Raw genomic sequence first — 16723 nt, 5'->3', positions numbered from 1 at the left:
TGACTGAATGAATGGCTAGTGCCAAATGGATACATTTTTAACAGACTTCTTTGTAAAGGCATTCAAAGCTGAACTTCAGCTTAGGAACATGGGCAGGAACCGGGGACAGGACAGAGCTGGCAGCAAGCTGCCCCCCGCCTGTGCCAGCTCCGTGCTCTGACAGAACAAGTGTTGCATGAGATGTGAAGGATGACTGTGGCGGCCTGTCAGCCCTGGAGCAGGTGTTCCTCGTCCTCATTTGCAGTGGAGCGTGGCCCCTGGCTCAGCCAGCCGAAGCCAGCGCCTGGCAGCCCCTCATGTACCTGCGTGCAGAGAGCCGCTAATGATAATGGATGCAGGCCGATTAGGCAGCCCATTTGGAATGGCCCAAAGTGTCCATGAGTCAGTGACTCTCAGGGGAAGCAACATGCTGGAGTCCCCAGAGGGCTTTGGACTGTCCCTCAGGTCCATGTGTCCAGGGCAGGATGAGTCACAGGTCTCAGAGACTAAGGATGCTGGGATCTCAATCTTTGAGACCCCAGTACTGAGTAGCATTAATCCCTGCTTAATAACATGAAGGGGCATATGGCTTACTGCCACTCTCGGGGAAACCACTAGGTAGGGCAGTGTTGCTGGTCATGGGGCTGTTGCAGCCCTGAGTGTGCCCCTATTTGCCATACTCCTCATGGGCCAGGCCTAGCAGGCAGCCTCTCTCCATCTGTTCTTCCTTGTGCTCAGGGTGTCTGTGTACCTTGCTCCCAAGGGTCCTCATGGACTCAGGACACAACATGGCCAAGTTACCTGCCTGGCCTCAGATATCAGCTTCACACTTAGACAATGAGCACTGCATGAGAAGCGAGGGATGACTGTGGCTGAGCTCTGTCTTCTCCTGAGTCTAGCCCCTGGCTTCTCAGTGTATCGGTTCCATTCTAGTAAAAGGAGGGAGTGTGGGGCCGTCCCAGTCAGGAGCCTTCCTCGGGATTGGGATGAATCAGGCATGTGATGGGCAAGCGTGGATTCTAGCCCTTACAGGATCAGTAAATGTCAATCCAAGTACGGTAGCAACCTAACGAAGCATTGCAGTGACTCTCATTGGTACTGTCGCACTGATGTCATGCATGCCATGCTCCCTCAGAAGCCATTTTTGAAGGACAGAGCTGAGTGTTCCACAAATCAAATTTCAAAGAGTGCTGTGTAGAATACAGGTTCTCAAAGGGCCGGAAGAATTCCCAGAGGCAGCCTGCTAGGAGCTAGGCTGTGCCACTGGAAGAAGAAGAGGATTGCTGCCATTTACAGGAAAGGCAGTACCCTGCTAAGACCCCAGTAAGCCTCCAGAGTTTACATGCACCAATTGGAGGCATCCTAGAACATTCAAACAAGAAAGCATGCAGCAGGAGGTGAGGGCAGGGGATGTTCCCTTGTCCAACCACAGTATAAACAAGCATGTATCAAGCCCTAGTACTCAGGGAGAAACAGGTTAGCAGAGAATGAAGCTGCAAAGTGGGCAACCATTGCTCCCCTTCAAATTGCCCCAGGGGCGCTCTAGGTCATGCCTTGTCACACGCTAACATCTCTGTGTTGGAATAACTGGCTCACAGACACTGGAGGATGGGGAACAAATGTTCCCAACTGCTATGGGAAAAGCACAGGAGCCTTGCATGCACACAGAGAGCCCCAGCACCGTCTGCTGCAGGACCCAGGGTATTGAGTACTCAGCTTCCTTGCCAGCATGCCTGGAGAGGCAATAGTTATGGGTAGTCACTAGCCCACAGTCAGTGGTGGGGCTTCCTGCACACCATTTGGGGGGAGTTGGTGATAAGGCCAATGCAATGGCCCTTTCCTTGGGTTGGTGAGCTTTGCTGATTGATGCAACCTAACCAATGAGACTTTGAAAGCAGCAGACCCCCTGGGAATGCAGGTACAGTTACTTAGGAACTATGCCCATCAACTGTTTCAAGATACTGGAGGTGGAACAGTTAACCCTTTATGTATTAGACTGCTTCATGCACGTTTATCCATTTTTCATTACTGTGATAAACTCGCCTGGGCATGTGTACTTTTTTTTTTGAGAACATTATACCTGTCACTCTCATGTCATGTAAGGCTTCCTTGGGAAGTAGAGGAGGGAGGCACAGTCACACCTTCCACCCGGAGACTAAATTGAAACAATTATGCAAATGACCTGGCTGTGTGTAGAGGAACACTGCTTGACTCACAAGTCAGCCTCTGTGCTGTGGATGGTCATGTGCTCTGGAAAATAGTTTGTCGTTGTCCAAATAGATTCCAAAACCATTCCAGCTCCCTGCCTACAGACAGATTGGAGCCCCATTCCAAACCAGGAATGCCTAGGCAAAGTGCTACATGCTCAGGATATGAAAGATACGATGCATGGCACAGACCAGAAAGTGGATGAGTGCCTATTCTCAAGTGGTCATCACGAAGCACATAGACTCAGCAAATTACAAGCCCAACACAGAGAGAGAGAAAGAGAGAGAGAGAGAGAGAGAGAGAGAGAGAGAGAGAGAGAGAGAGAGAGAGAGAGAAGGAGGGACGGAGGGAGGGAGGGAGGGAGGGAGGGAGGGGAGAGAATAATTAAAAATAGGTCATGAGTTAGAGAAGGAGTGGAGGGAAGTGGGAGGAGACGGAGAAGGTAAAGAAAGGTGGAAAGAATATGAATACAGTACTTTTGTATGAAATTCTATAAAAGCAAAAAAACCTAGTTGAAGAAAAAAGCAACCAAGCAACAGCAGCAACCTCTTATCCCATTAGGGACATCCATAAGGAGAGGTCCTGCGACCAGCGAGTCTAGCATCCATAAGGATAACACCCCCTTGGAAGGCCTTTTCCCACCTTGTTTCCATCCCTATCAGGCCCTACCGCTGTGGCCATCCAGGACCCCAGCTCTTTCCACCCTGGCTGGACCTCCATAGTGGTCGGCAACATGGCCTGGCACCCCGCCATCAGGAGTGTGCTGTTTCAGAGGAAATCTCGACCATGCGTGATATATCAATACCCAATATGGGAGCAATTTAACTTCTTAATTTATAGCTGCAGCAACAATATTTTCAAACTGGTCATAAAATATTACCCTCCTCCTCTAATCTGGGGTCTTGGGGTTCTGTATTGGGAATTCAACTACTGGCTCGGGAAGCAAGGGGTGGTTTATGGGGCATCTCTCAGGGAACAGTGTTATAGTAAAGTTAGATGACAGGAGAAATAAAGATGGCGGGGTTTAAACTACAAAACTCCAAATAAAAAAATATACTGACTTCCTTTCTTTGCCGAACAAGCAGAGTTATTATTACTGTCGTTGTTTTATGGCCTTTTTCATAGAAAAATTACAGCACGATGGTTACCAAAAGCAAGAGTATAGTTATATATGGCTGTACCCGGACTCAGACATCACTACCTTGCCAGGCTGTCACACTCCCAAGCTGCCTGTCAAACACACAGACACCTGCCCTGCGTCTCCCCTAACTATGGGTTGACTGGAGTCTTCTATACAAAGTGTGAGGGGCTGCAGGACCTGGGGCCTCATCGGACCTTTGTTGTTTGGAGTCCCAGCCTGGAGAACAGATCACCCCTAGAGCACCCAGTCTGGAGACCAAGTTGCCTCTAAAGTGGAGGAGAAGTGCCCAATTCTCAGCAAAGGCCACCTGGAAGATAGCAGAAGCAGCATCAGTAGGTACACAGAGGGAAAGGCACTTGGTCCACACCAGCTCCTGTTTCCTGAACTACAAGGATGACAGGTAACTGGGACAGGCTTCTCTAGAAATCTGCCTGCTTCCCACAGCCTCCTCTCTGCATGTTCTGTTCAGTGCTTGACCATGGTGTTCAACAAGACCATGAGGACCAGTGTGTGGTCCATTTTATCTTCATGGCTATTCTACGGGGCAGACACATCCTTCCTGTTTTATGAATGAAGGCATGGAAACAGGAGAGCAAAGATGTTATCTCATTCTTTTAGCTTTGAGGCTTATTTCTGAGGCTCGTTATCACTCATGGACCTTCAGGGCTGAAAAGAACATTCCAAATGTCCAAACTTCCCTAGAGTCCTTCTTCAGTTCAGCAATGGCCTTAACATCCAGTGGGACAGCTTGACCCAAGACAGGCAAGTGACATTCTCCTTGCTGGTGGATCTGACTTGGTGAACCTTACGTTCACTGATGGATGGGTATTCCTGCAGTTCACAACTAGAACAGACTGAATCCAGTGTGACCCTTTCGTTGGCTCATAGAACAAGAAGACATTTTTCAGTAATTCTCTTATTCTCTCTAAAGAAGCCAGGAATGAAAGACAATTAGTCTCTCACCCCCCGAGCATCCACAGGATGGCTAAATAATAAATAGGTGGTATCTACTCACTTATATCTGCATCCTAGCCCAAGGGGCGTGTCCCATGAAAGCCTTCACTTACTAGGAAACTGGGACGGAGGGGAGGACATCCTATTGGGACTCTAGATGAGAGAAGCATGGGAGAATGGCAAAGTAGAAGGATCCAGAGGGTCCTAGAAACCTACAAGTAGAACATTATGATAGGCAGATTTGGGCCCAGGGGTCCCGCTCAAACTAAGGCACCAGCCAAGGACAATACAGGCAGTAAACTCTAAACCCCTACGCAGATCTAGCCAATGGTCAGAACATTCTCCACACTTGAGTGGAGAGTGGGATATGACTTTCTCACGTACTCTGGTGCCTCACATTTGATCATGTCCCCTGGAGGGGGAGACCTGGTGGCACTCAGAGGAAGGACAGCAGGTTACCGAGAAGAGACTTGCTACCCTATGAGCATATACAGGGGGAGGAAATCCCCCTCAGGAACAGTCATAGGGGAGGGGAATAAGGGGAAAAGGGGAGGGAGGGAAGAATGGGAGGACACAAGGGATGGGATAACCATTGAGATGTAACAAGAATAAATTAATAATAAAAAATTTTAAAAAAAAAGAAAAGAAAGAAAGAAAAATAAATAAATAAATAATAAATAGGCAAAGAACAAAGACAGTCTGTGTGAGATGTGGGTTGTAGTGCAGGCAGGGGCTTGAGACTCCCACCGCTCTCGAATCAGCTGCCCCTGTTCTGTGAAGCAGGGCAGGAGGACCTGTGGGCTCAGAGATAGGGGCAGATCTGTGTGAGAAATATGGAAGAGCACTTCAGGATCTTCTAGCACTTTGGATCCTCATCCTAAGTAAACAGATGATGGGCCTGATGAGGAGGAAGGACTGGACCATCCATCTTGCTTGTGTAGACCATCTGGATTCTGAGGTACCCGAAGACTGAAGGGAACATGAAGTGGCAGTCCTGAAGAGAAGAGGACATGAAGGAGGCCATTCTTGTGGCTGTTGTGATCTGTCAGTGGGTCCTGAGATATCTGCATATCCATTCAAAGTCACTGCCCTGTCAAGGGAAAGAAGGCAGGAGGAGGAAGGGGGAAACCCACACAGACCATCTAAGAAGGAAGCTGAACCAAGTGACATTAGCTCAACCCTTCTGGGCACTGAGCACCATGACATGAAAGGGTTAAGCATCGAGCTGTTTCCCTACAGTCTAAAAGATCCTCCTGACCACATCTCAGGGCAGTGGTCTTGGCATGGCACCATAACCTTTCAAATAGAACTTGTCTACAAAACAGTTCTGATAGTGTAAACAGCCTTTCAGGGTCACTGGAAGCAAAAGACAGAGCATGGCACAGAAGCAGAGCAGTGCCCTGCCACATTTTACCATTCACAGTGATTGTCGAGAAGTTTCTTGCCAACCCAGTGCCCTGAACTTTCCAGTGTGATTTCAATAGATGTCTCTCTGATTCTCATGTTATCCACTGACACGGACATTACCATACCATCAGATGGTATCTGGGTTCCCTCATGAGGAATGTGTCTGCTGGCCAATAGCAGTCATTCTCTGCCTGCTGTACATGGACCAATCCTGATGCTAGGCATAGAGGAGGAAGCCTAAGAGTGCTCATCTTCAGAAGCCAGAGGCATCAGGAGCCAGTTTTGAGGCCTCCAGAGAGCATTTCACAAGGCTATTGCATGGGAACCCCAGACTCATAGGCCTCCCCACTGTCCAGTCCAAGTGAACAAGGTCCTGATGGGAAATTGACCACCTCAGATGATGACTTCTCATCACCACACAGTCATCCATTGAGAGACCATCCCTCCCCTTGTGTCTCTTTTTGACCGGCTTCCATCCTTTCTATTGTTCAGCATGCTGGGACTATTTACCAAGAGGCAGAAACAGGCAAATCCCTGTTCTGAATCTGGTGCAATTCTCCATCCCAATGCTGTCTTCTGTAGTGCCAAGCCTGCACTGGCTGTCCTTGCCGCCATGATGGTGAAGGCCCAGACTTCCAGAGCAACATGGGGCTTGTTTCTCAGAAGACCTGAGACATGAATACAGTAGCAAGGCAGATCAGTGTGAAATGTGGATGACTTAGAGGACAGTGCTTCAGAGAAGGAAAGATACTCCACTTATACCATAGAAGCCACTCCTAATTTCCCTAAGCACTGTGCTTGCCAAGCCCCTCTCTTTCCCGCCCTTCCAGGGAGCTGCACTCTGTTAACTAATAAGAGAGAACCTTTAAAAGTCACAAATGATCTACCACAGGAAAAGGCTTCTTGTCAAATCTAATGCAATTGTGTTGGAAGGTTGCAATTAGATAGTGATAAGTTTGGGCACACAGCTACTGCTGAAAAAGGAAAAAGAGGAGCTATCCAAGGAGGATGTAGGAGGATGGGCAACGCACATAGACATACCCAGTCTGTTGCTAACCTAGCCTCCCTGTGCTCTCTACCAAGCCCCAGAGCAGTCAAGGCCCCTAGCTGATCTCAAAGGAGGGATGGGTGGATTCTCTGGGGGATTCGCTGTTTCCTTCATAGTCTCTGGCAATGAACCAGAAGTCATACTGTGGGCAACACCATCACTATGACAGGGAAAGGGTGAGAGCACAGAACAGCCTCCTGCTACCTCTGCATTCTCTCCTTTTTCACTGAGAGAAAAGGTCCACATGTTTCCAAAGGTCCCAGGTTGTGACTCACAAGCACAGGATGTGAGAAAAAGATGGGGCTGATGCAGCTGGACCTTCTGAGGACCATTTACAGCCTCTCAGCAGTAGAGTCACCTAAGGTACAGCCCTTCCGACTCAATGCCCAGCAACTTCAGAGCTTAATCTTCTGGGACACACAGGGCACACACCTAATGCCAAAGACCTCCCTGGAGAAAGGCTTTCTGTCTGATTAAGCTGCCCCCTTCTTCCTGGCAGGCAGCTGGAGCTGGTGGCATCTCTCCTTGCAACTGGCTGCCTTCAGTCTAGTCCCAAGGCCCCTTCTCCCTAGTAGCTGCGTTCCTACATTCGGCTAATTATGCCTGTACACAACATTTCACAGCAGAAGGAGAGAAGGTGGGGGAAAGAGAAAAGAAAGCCAAAAACTCTGTAATGAAAGTTTAAAATCACAGGGCTCCTGCCGTTCATGTGTTCCTGGCCTCCAAAAGCATCAAATGTTGTTTCATCTTACAACTCAAACGTGTGTCTATCTCAACGATATCTGAGCACATTAACTCGGAGTAAAGCCTTGAGATAACTAAGCAATAGCAGCTGAGCTTGGTGGCCTCACCCACCAGACCCTACACAGTTAATTGGTCACTTTGTCCAGATGAACCATGGGGGTTCCTGGCCTTGGCAGTCATTAAAGGCTGTTGAAGTCTATGTCACTTTGAATCGGGTGCTGTCCTCTAGCTCTGAGTCGCTTTTAAGCACCTGCCTGCCCAGCATCCTTCTTCTTACCGGAAGCTTCTGGCTCTTTGATGGGGGCCTAGGATGACTTCATCAACATTCTCCAGTCCTGTCCATTGGAGGATGTGTTTGGGTTGCTTTGTGGGGAGGGGAAAGGTTGTTTCCACTTGTCACAGCTCTTGTGCATGTCTGTGTGGACATGTATGCATCTGTATTTGTGTGTGCAACAGTGCACATTTGTGATGAGTATGTGTGAGAGAGTGGCTGTGTGCGTAGATGTGTATGAGGGGTGTGTGTGTGTGTGTGTGTGTGTGTGTGTGTGTGTGTGTGTGTGTGTGTGTGACACTCCTGACAGTGCTTGCCCAGCACAGGGATTACAGGTGAGCGAAGCTTCACTTGGCTTTGGCTGTGGGTGTGGGGGTCTGAGCCCAGGTTTATGCTTCCACAGTATCTGCTTTAGTGACTGAACCATCTCACCAACTCCTTACTTCATTTTATTTATTTTATTTTTTTGAGAATTTCATGCATGTGGACTGTGTCCATCGTCCTTCTTCCTCTTCCAACTCCTCCTATACTCCCCCAACACCCCTTTCCTCATAAATTCATGACGTGCTTTTCTTTATTATTTAATTATTCTCTCTCTCTCTCTCTCTCTCTCTCTCTCTCTCTCTCTCTCTCTCTCTCTCTCTCTCTCTCTCTCTCTCTCTCTCTCTCATACACACACACACACACACACACACACACACATACACACAGACACACACACACACATGCATGCACACACAATAGTCCAACCCCACTTAGTATGCCTTGAATATAACGTATTTAGGACAGACCCCTTGGGGTTGGAAAACCTGTCAGGGTGCTCATCCCTGGAGAAACCATGATTCTCTCACTCTTAGCAGCCATTGATTGCCTATCTCTTTATCTAGGAGTAGGGCCTTGGGAGGCCCCCACCCATGCTAGCACGTGGCTGGTGCTATCATGATATGAGTCTTGTTTCCGAAGCCATGTTGTTGAGATCTGGTGGCTGCAGCAGCCCTGTCGTATGTAGATGACAACGCCCCTTGGTCCCTACAGAACAAGCCGCACCAACGTGCCAGGCGTTTGTCTCAATCCAGGAAGCAGCAGGTCCTCCACATTGCCAGGAATGCCTGATGCAGACTTGCCTGTGAGAAGATCCCAGACAGGAAGGGCTTGGCCAAGCAGTCACCAGCATGCCTTTAACAGTATGCCAAACATCAGTTTCAGCCACTTTGGTTCATTCCATTTATCTGTCATTGCTGATTACTCCTGTGAACTACACACATAAACACTGTGTAATGAGCAACAGGGATGCCTGTTAGGATTAGGAAGGGGAAAGAGAACTGGAAATCAAGTCCAAGCCAAAATCTGAGCTCCTGACTAAACATCCCCACAGTAGCCTCAGACTCTCTGATAAGGCCTGTCTCTCTGAGGACTCCGGCCAGAGAGGCTACAGTGTCTCCCCGTAGCCATCAGGCAGGGCTCTTGAGACACTGCCAGCAGCATTTCTACATTTGCTACATAATCAAGACATAGAGGACATGCTATTCTGTGCTGCGCAGGCTTCCTGTCTGGGGCTGCACACTGCAACCCCCTCAGGGATCACTGGGCTGGTGGCCGCTGGATGAGAAGAGGAATCTCCATTTCTAAGCCTGTGACCTCATGCCCGCGCATCTGCTAGAGATGTCTTTCTGCAAAAATAGACACAAATAGGTTATGAAGCTATGCTTTCTAGAAAAGAAAACAAGTCTTTTAGGCCCCAGATAGGTTCCTGATCCCCAGGGACAGGCTTTGAGAGTGCCCAGCCCTACTCAGCAAGCTCCCTCTCCCTCCCCCAGGCTCCCAGCCCATGTCTACATTGAACTTGTCTCTTACAGGCTAAATGCTGGCACTAGCTGGACCACATCTGGTTCAGAGTGCTCCCTAAAGCCCACTGTGGGACCCTGATTTCATTCTCTGTGTTCTCCTCTATTCTGCCTCCTGAGGGATGCACATCTGGGCCGGCCATGTATGAGCAGGTCACTGCCTTGTTCAGGACAGTGTCCAAGGTGCCTGGGAGGAAGTCACCCAGATGTCCCATTTTAGCTGTTGTGAATATCACACACACACACACACACACACACACACACACACACACACAGGGTTTCCTCAGGTGCAGCCTAGCCTGAACATGAATGAACAGAGGGTAGGGAAACAGATTTTTCCAGAAGGAGGTCAGAAAGGACAGATGGTCCCGGGGGTAAAGGGGAGTGGAAACAACAGGAGGTTGCAGAGAGGAAAAAGAATGGTCATCAGGATGATGGTCTGGACCAGCAGGCCTTGAGTTCACATACCCCTGAAAGCAGGCCTGAGTCATCCAGCGCACCTCACTGTGTCGTTTTGATGATGACGAGAACTATGAGGTCAGGAATTGGGCAGTCCAGACTACATTCCAAGCACTGCATGGTAATTATGCTCAACATGTTATTATTGATCCTTGCGTACGTGTCTGGGTATAATGTATGTGTATGTACATGTCTATATGCACATGTGGAGGTCAGAGGTCAAGTTCAAGTGTCACTTCTCAGGAGGGTGACCACCTCAACTTTTGAGATTGGATCTCTCACTTGCCTGAAGCTCCAAAACTCATTGATTAGAACGAGGCTGGCCAGCAAGTCCCTGGAAACCATCTGCCTCTACCTCCTTGGCACTGCAGTGAGAAATGCACCCCACCAAGTATAGCTATTTTAAATTTAGGGTCCTGGTATTTGAACTGGGTCCTCATACTTAGCACTTAACCCAATTATGTCATCTTTCAGTCTTCTTATTGTTCACTTTGACATGTCACTACCTACCAATAGGCAGTGCTACAGGCCTCCACGTCATCACTGTTCACTCGTGCTATGTTCTTGAATGGCCATAGAAGCTTCTTTCTGGGCCTAGACATCCAGGTCCCAGAGTCTGGACCCTCATCCCCCACTCAACAGTACTTCTGCACCATCTGGTTTACCTTTCAGAATGTTCTAGTTTTCCTTTCTGAACTCAGTAAAGTTGGCCGCTCAACTCATCCTTGTGCTGAGTCTGAACCCCTTTCACAAGGACAAGGAAATGTGAGGCCTGTTCAGCCTTCCCTGAAGTGCCACAGAGAGGCAATTCCCCCTTGCCCCTCCCAAGCCTCTGGGCCCAGGCGAGGTGAGAACCCCATTATCCCAAGGGGATCCCTTCCTTAGGCCTCTCTTTTCCTTACCATGGGGATGCCCAAGAATTGAAGGGGGAAGAGCCTTACCAACTCCTGTTTCACAGATGAAGCAGTGGGTAGTTGACCTGAGTTAACCGGAGTGAGTCCTGGGCCTCTAGATCATTTACAGAGGTGAGAAACCGGAAGCTAGTGCACTCCCCTATGTTTGGGAGCTATGCTATGGGTTTTGCAGAGAATTAAAAGCAGGGGAAGATTCTCTTAGACCATGGCCCTCTTTGGCATGGAAAGAGCAAGCCAGGAGGAGAGTTAGTACCTTCTGTCATCCCCATTGAGACCCTCAAATGCTAATCAGAACCAGGTCTGAGAAGGGGTGTAGACCCATCCTGAGGCACATCACACAGAATTAACTATCCTGGTGTTCTCTTCATCACAGAGCCTGGTGAAGTGGGTCAGCATCAGAGTGGGGACCCAAGCTGCTGCCCTTGTCAACCACGTCAGCTCTCTCCCTGAAACAGGAAGAGGCGGACTCAGGAACCCCAGGTGCTCTCTCGTTCAAGTGCTTGCATTTCCACCCTGGACTCATGACCTGGCATCATCCAGCAGGACTTGCCAGTGGCTCCATCTCCAGCTACCTGAGAGAGAGCAAATTCAAGGTCTTTGGGTGGATGACTAGTACTACAAACATTGTCCCAGAAAATGAAGGGCAAATGGCAGCATTGCAGATATGCTAAGGAGTCCACATTGAAGCACCTCCGCCCCCGCCTGCCCCAGTGCAGAGTCCATCTCCAGGCTCTGTAGTTGGGCAGGATCATAGCTGAGAGCCATGGGATGGATGCATTGGGTATTCATTGATCCAAATTCTCTCCTGTGCAGAAACACACAGTGATGGGTCAGATCACAGATGTTCATGAGCTGCACACCCAACATCCTGTCCTTTATCATACCAGGGAGACAGCAAGTAGCAAGTCATCCCTTCATTGTCTGGACCCATGGCAAGTCATCTCTTCATTGTCTGGACCTCTATGGAGTCCTGCAATGAAATTCCCCTGGGCAGAGGAGTGAACTCCCAGCTGCCACCATGTCCATACAGACCTACATCCCAGGATGCATCTGACTTGGAGGTCACTGGAGATGTCAGCTGAGGCATTTGTATCCTGCATCATCCGTGCCCAGCTCTTCTCAACACTAAAGTGCTTCACTTTTCCCAAGGAGGACCTTACAGACTCTAGAAATCAGAGCATGTATTGTCACGTGTACGCAGGAAGATGGAGAGCACTTTTCCATTTATCCAGACATGGCTTCCTCACAATTTAGCACTCACTAGCTCTAGCCATTGGGCAGCCCCTGCAGTATTAAGCCCTTGGAGTAAATGAGGCAGCTGGGAGTACAGCGAGACACACCGGGCCTGGAACAGAACTCTTGGTCTTTACTTATCAGCTCTGGGACCTGGAGCCAAACACGTGACCCTTTTGAGTTCCAGTTTATACCATCAGAGTGGCTGTGAGAAGTGATTGTGTTCATGCGTGTGAAGCGAAGGCTCTGTGTAAATTGGAAGCAGGTAAGGGTACCCTTCATCAGGTATAGGTGCAAACGCCCCAGGCTATCTTTCTGCTTTGGCTTTGCCACACAAATCCTGGACATATAAATGTGCCTCAGGGAGTCCCTTTGTTCCCAGAGACAAAGAGCAGAGAGATGCCAAAGCCTCTCCCCTTCATGCCAACTGCATTTGTTTCTCCTGCTTCTCTCAATCTTTTCACCCCCTTGTTCCTGTTATGCTGAGGCTGGATAGAAAGACAGGGCCAATTAGAGGCACATGGGATGGGAAAGGGGTCTCTCACCCAGAGTCTGGCTGAAGGCTCACACTCTGAAGTAAAAAAATACCACCAAATTTGACATTTGCTATGAAGGTTGCCTAGTAGAGACAGTACTCCTTTATAGAGAGACAGTTCAGGTAAGGCTGCTGAAATAATGACAAACCATGCTTAAGGCATGTGTGGTCAGCTACTATGACCTTGCTCACTCTCCCAGCCTTAAACCTTCAGTATTCTAGGAGTCTTAAAAGCTAGACCATGAACTCTATTTAGAGTAAAAATAAAATGTGTCTTAACTACCTCATGCAAGCTTTGTGACTCATGGTTTTACCAAATCAGCTGTAATTTTATCCAAGTGGCCCCAGGAACCAGTGTATAGTATTGTGTAACAGAAGGAGGAGGATAAGGAGCACGACAAGGAATGAGGACAAGAAGGAGAACAAGGAAAACTATGGAGGCTGGAGCTTGGTCCTTGGTTGGAGCTTCAGTCTCCACAGGCCCCTCCTGGACCCTGGTTAGTTGGCTCTGTTGGTCTTCTTGTGGGGCTCCTATCCTGTCTGAGTCTTTCTATCCTTCCCCCTACTCTTCCACAAGATTCCCTGAACTCCAGGTTGGGCCAGGCATTAGTTGGACATTGCCTCAACCTCTGCTTTATTTTTGACCCTGCACATCTTGTAGGCAGGGTAAGTTTTGGGTCGAAGCTTCTGTGGGTGGATTGGTGTTCCCGTCCTTCCACTAGGAGTCATGTCTAATTAGAGGGCAGTCTGCTTATATCTTACCTGCTGAAACCTGGCAGCATTTGGCTGCAAGATCACTTCTTGCCTGGGTAAGGTGTTACCCAAGTAAAGCCAAGGTCCTCTTAATAAAAACAGATCCTTAGATCCTGAGTAGCTTTTCACTATGTGTATGACATTGGTCCAACACCATTCCTATGGGAATGAGGGCAGCCATGTCTGCCTGAATCATTCAGTGGCCCCTCTGCCATACCCCTGAGAGGAACTGACTCTGGCCCACCCCTACCCTTTGTCTAACTCTCCCTCACAGGTGCCCCACACATGCTGATAATATGGAACACTTGGATCTTGTGATTACAAAAGCCTGTCTTTCCCCCTCAGGGCAGGGACATTGCCCCTTTTGTACAGGGGCAGACTTCAGGGAGACTTCAGACTTTAGCTTTAGGGAATAGACTTCCACATCTAGAGTGGGAAGAGGCATGGGAACCTCAGATCCTACGAAATCTAAGGCCATCTACTCTGGGACAGCCTTCCAGTGTCCAGAAGTCAACTCTGCCTCCCCGCGCCAGGCGGGAGGATAAGCCATCTGCACCAGGGAGGATCCTATGAGCCTTGAGGCCTGGCTTTTCTGATACATAGAGATGTGGAAGCTTTGCTCTGCCACCCTCTCTACTCTCATTAGACAACCTCTTACCTTCTGGTGAAGTCTTCAAACGTATAGGATGCAACTTCATGAACCAAAAGTTTTTGTAGAGATTTCAACTTTCTGTTGTCCTCGGAGGAATGAAGGTGCACTGGTTGGTTTGAGGGAGGTGTTTGGTAGGTGTGTGTGTGTGTGTGTGTGTGTGTGTGTGTGTGTGTGTGTGTGTGTGTCTGTCTGTCTGTCTGTCTGTGTGTCTGTGTGTGTGTGTGTGTGTGTGTGTGTGTGTGTGTGTGTGTGTTCAAACTGACATAAGCCAGAGTCATCTAGAAAGACGGAACCTTAATGTAGAAAACATCAGATTGCTTATAGGAACTCTGTGTGGCATTTTCTTGATTGATGACAGAGATGGGATGACCCAGCCCACTATGAGTGGTACACCCTTAGGCAAGTGATGGTATATAGAAAAAAAGGCAGTTTGAACAAATCATGAGAAGTAAGCCAGTAAGCGGCATTCCTCTGTGCTCTCTGCCTCATTCGCTGCCTAGAGATTCCTGCCTTGAGTTCCTGCCTTCTCTACTCTCCAAATTGTTTTCGGTCATGCTGCTTTATCACAGCAAACTAGAACATGAAGAGAATGGAGAAATTGGGTTTCTAAATAAGCTTTTTGCATAAGCACATAAGCCTTAAAAACTAATAAGTGATATGTGTGAAAAATCTTATAAAAATGTAGCATGTATAACTCCACACAGAACACATATCCAGGAGGATAGGAACCTCACTTGACTCCTCCTTACTGATGAGGTCATACATAATTAGGTGCATCAATTACAGCACTGGGCCCCCAGCTTTCGGGGTTCCTCAGGAGTTGTTGGTGTATGTGGGCTATTGTCACCATACAGAAAGTCCCCATGGTTTGTTGCCCCAATTCTTCTGAAAGGCTCCAGGTTCTCCGGGTCCACTGCTTGACTTATGACCTTGCCTTCCTGCCTGTTGTCCACCATGAATGTGTGTGTTCCACACCAGAGGTGCACCTCACTTGTTGTTTTCTCAACGTTGCTTCCCGGGTCTGTGATATTGCTCCAGGATTCACATTCATGTCATAAGAGGAGAGATGTAATTCCCACCAGTGACTGGGCAGACAGCAAACCCAATCTGAGATGTTAATGGTGCAAGTAGTATTATGAACTCTTTGTCTCTGCAGGGGTCCAGGTCAGCTTTGGCTAGGGATAGAAGCAGTTTGGGACTTATAATAAAAGCAGCTTTGAGGAGTAACCATCGTTCCCCACTTGGCTTCTCCAACACATGTTCTTCTTTCTTATAAGGAAACCCAACTGAAAGCAACCTGGAATCCCAGGCTCTTTGGGCTGTTCATCCATTCATCAGACAAAAGCAGTGTGCTAGTGTACTGCTTCCCCTTGGAGCAGATGACCGTGCAGCCATCCGTCAACATGTGGAGTTAAACACAGCAAGTGTAAATCGCTTTCATGATCACATTTGCAGAATAATTTCCCTTTATGTTAAACAATTATAATATGTGGTTAGCTCTCCAGATGAAATTAGGGAGGTTCAAAGCTCTAATTTGATTGTCTATCAAAACAGACTCTAGGAGCTTTATGTGTGTCTACTTTGCCTACAGGGTCTTGTTTGAATCCCTCTAATATTTGCATAATATAACCTTGGTTCTAGGAGGGATGTTTTTTGTTTGTTGAGGCAGAATCTCACTCTATCACAGGCTAACCTAGAACTATCTCTGTAGCCCAGGCCTGCCTTCATGATCTGTCAACACCAACTGGCCTCTAGGCTACGACACCTGGATCATGATCTTGTTTCTGTAAGCTTCTTGGCTTGGGCTGTTCTCCATTCTCTTCTCTGCTGCAGAAGCTCTGGGCAAGAGGCCTGTTTGATGCTTCAGACACAGGACCTCACAGCCAACTATGGCAATGGTAGAGATAGTAGGCTTGGGGCTGCCCAGGAACTCTTGCAGCACACCCAACAATGTACAACATAATCCATGTCGCCCAATACCATCTATACCATCTGCATTGCTTTAGATCACACACACACACACACACACACACACACACAGTATACTTGCACCCATGTGTGCACACACGTTCTCCTGCTTGTGCAAGGAGAGGAAAGACAGTGTCTAATCAAAATTTTCCCTCAATCTCACCACCAGCCCAGACTGATGTATCTCCTTGTCTCCTAAGTGAAGTCAAGTCCAGATTCTAACTACCCTGAGTAACAAGATGGGTTCTAAGCTACTTGAGGGGGTGGTAAATAATTGACAGCTTTGAAGCCCATCCCGCCTCAACCCTCCATATTTCTAGAAACGACCTGTTCCCCACCTTTCAGCTGTGCTGCCACATGGTCCAGCAGGCCGTTAGAGAATTGTGTGGTGCCTTCAGTAAATCCATGTTCCCTGACCACAATCATTCTCCTCCCTGGTAACGAAGAACTCAGCGGTTAGTGTATGCTGTGAAAATGAGGGGCTGAGACTCATGAAGCTGGGGCAGGATCTGGGCTGGAACAACCAAGGCTGAAAGATCACAATACACATCTGTCTCCATCCTGTTAGAGAGGAGGAATGGCGCACTTAAGCTTCAAGACTCAGCCTTGAAAA

The sequence above is a fragment of the Acomys russatus genome, chromosome 5, assembly GCF_903995435.1.
Source record: "Acomys russatus chromosome 5, mAcoRus1.1, whole genome shotgun sequence".
In the NCBI taxonomy this organism is placed as follows: Eukaryota; Metazoa; Chordata; class Mammalia; order Rodentia; family Muridae; genus Acomys; species Acomys russatus.
Note: the sequence above shows the minus strand (reverse complement) of the source record.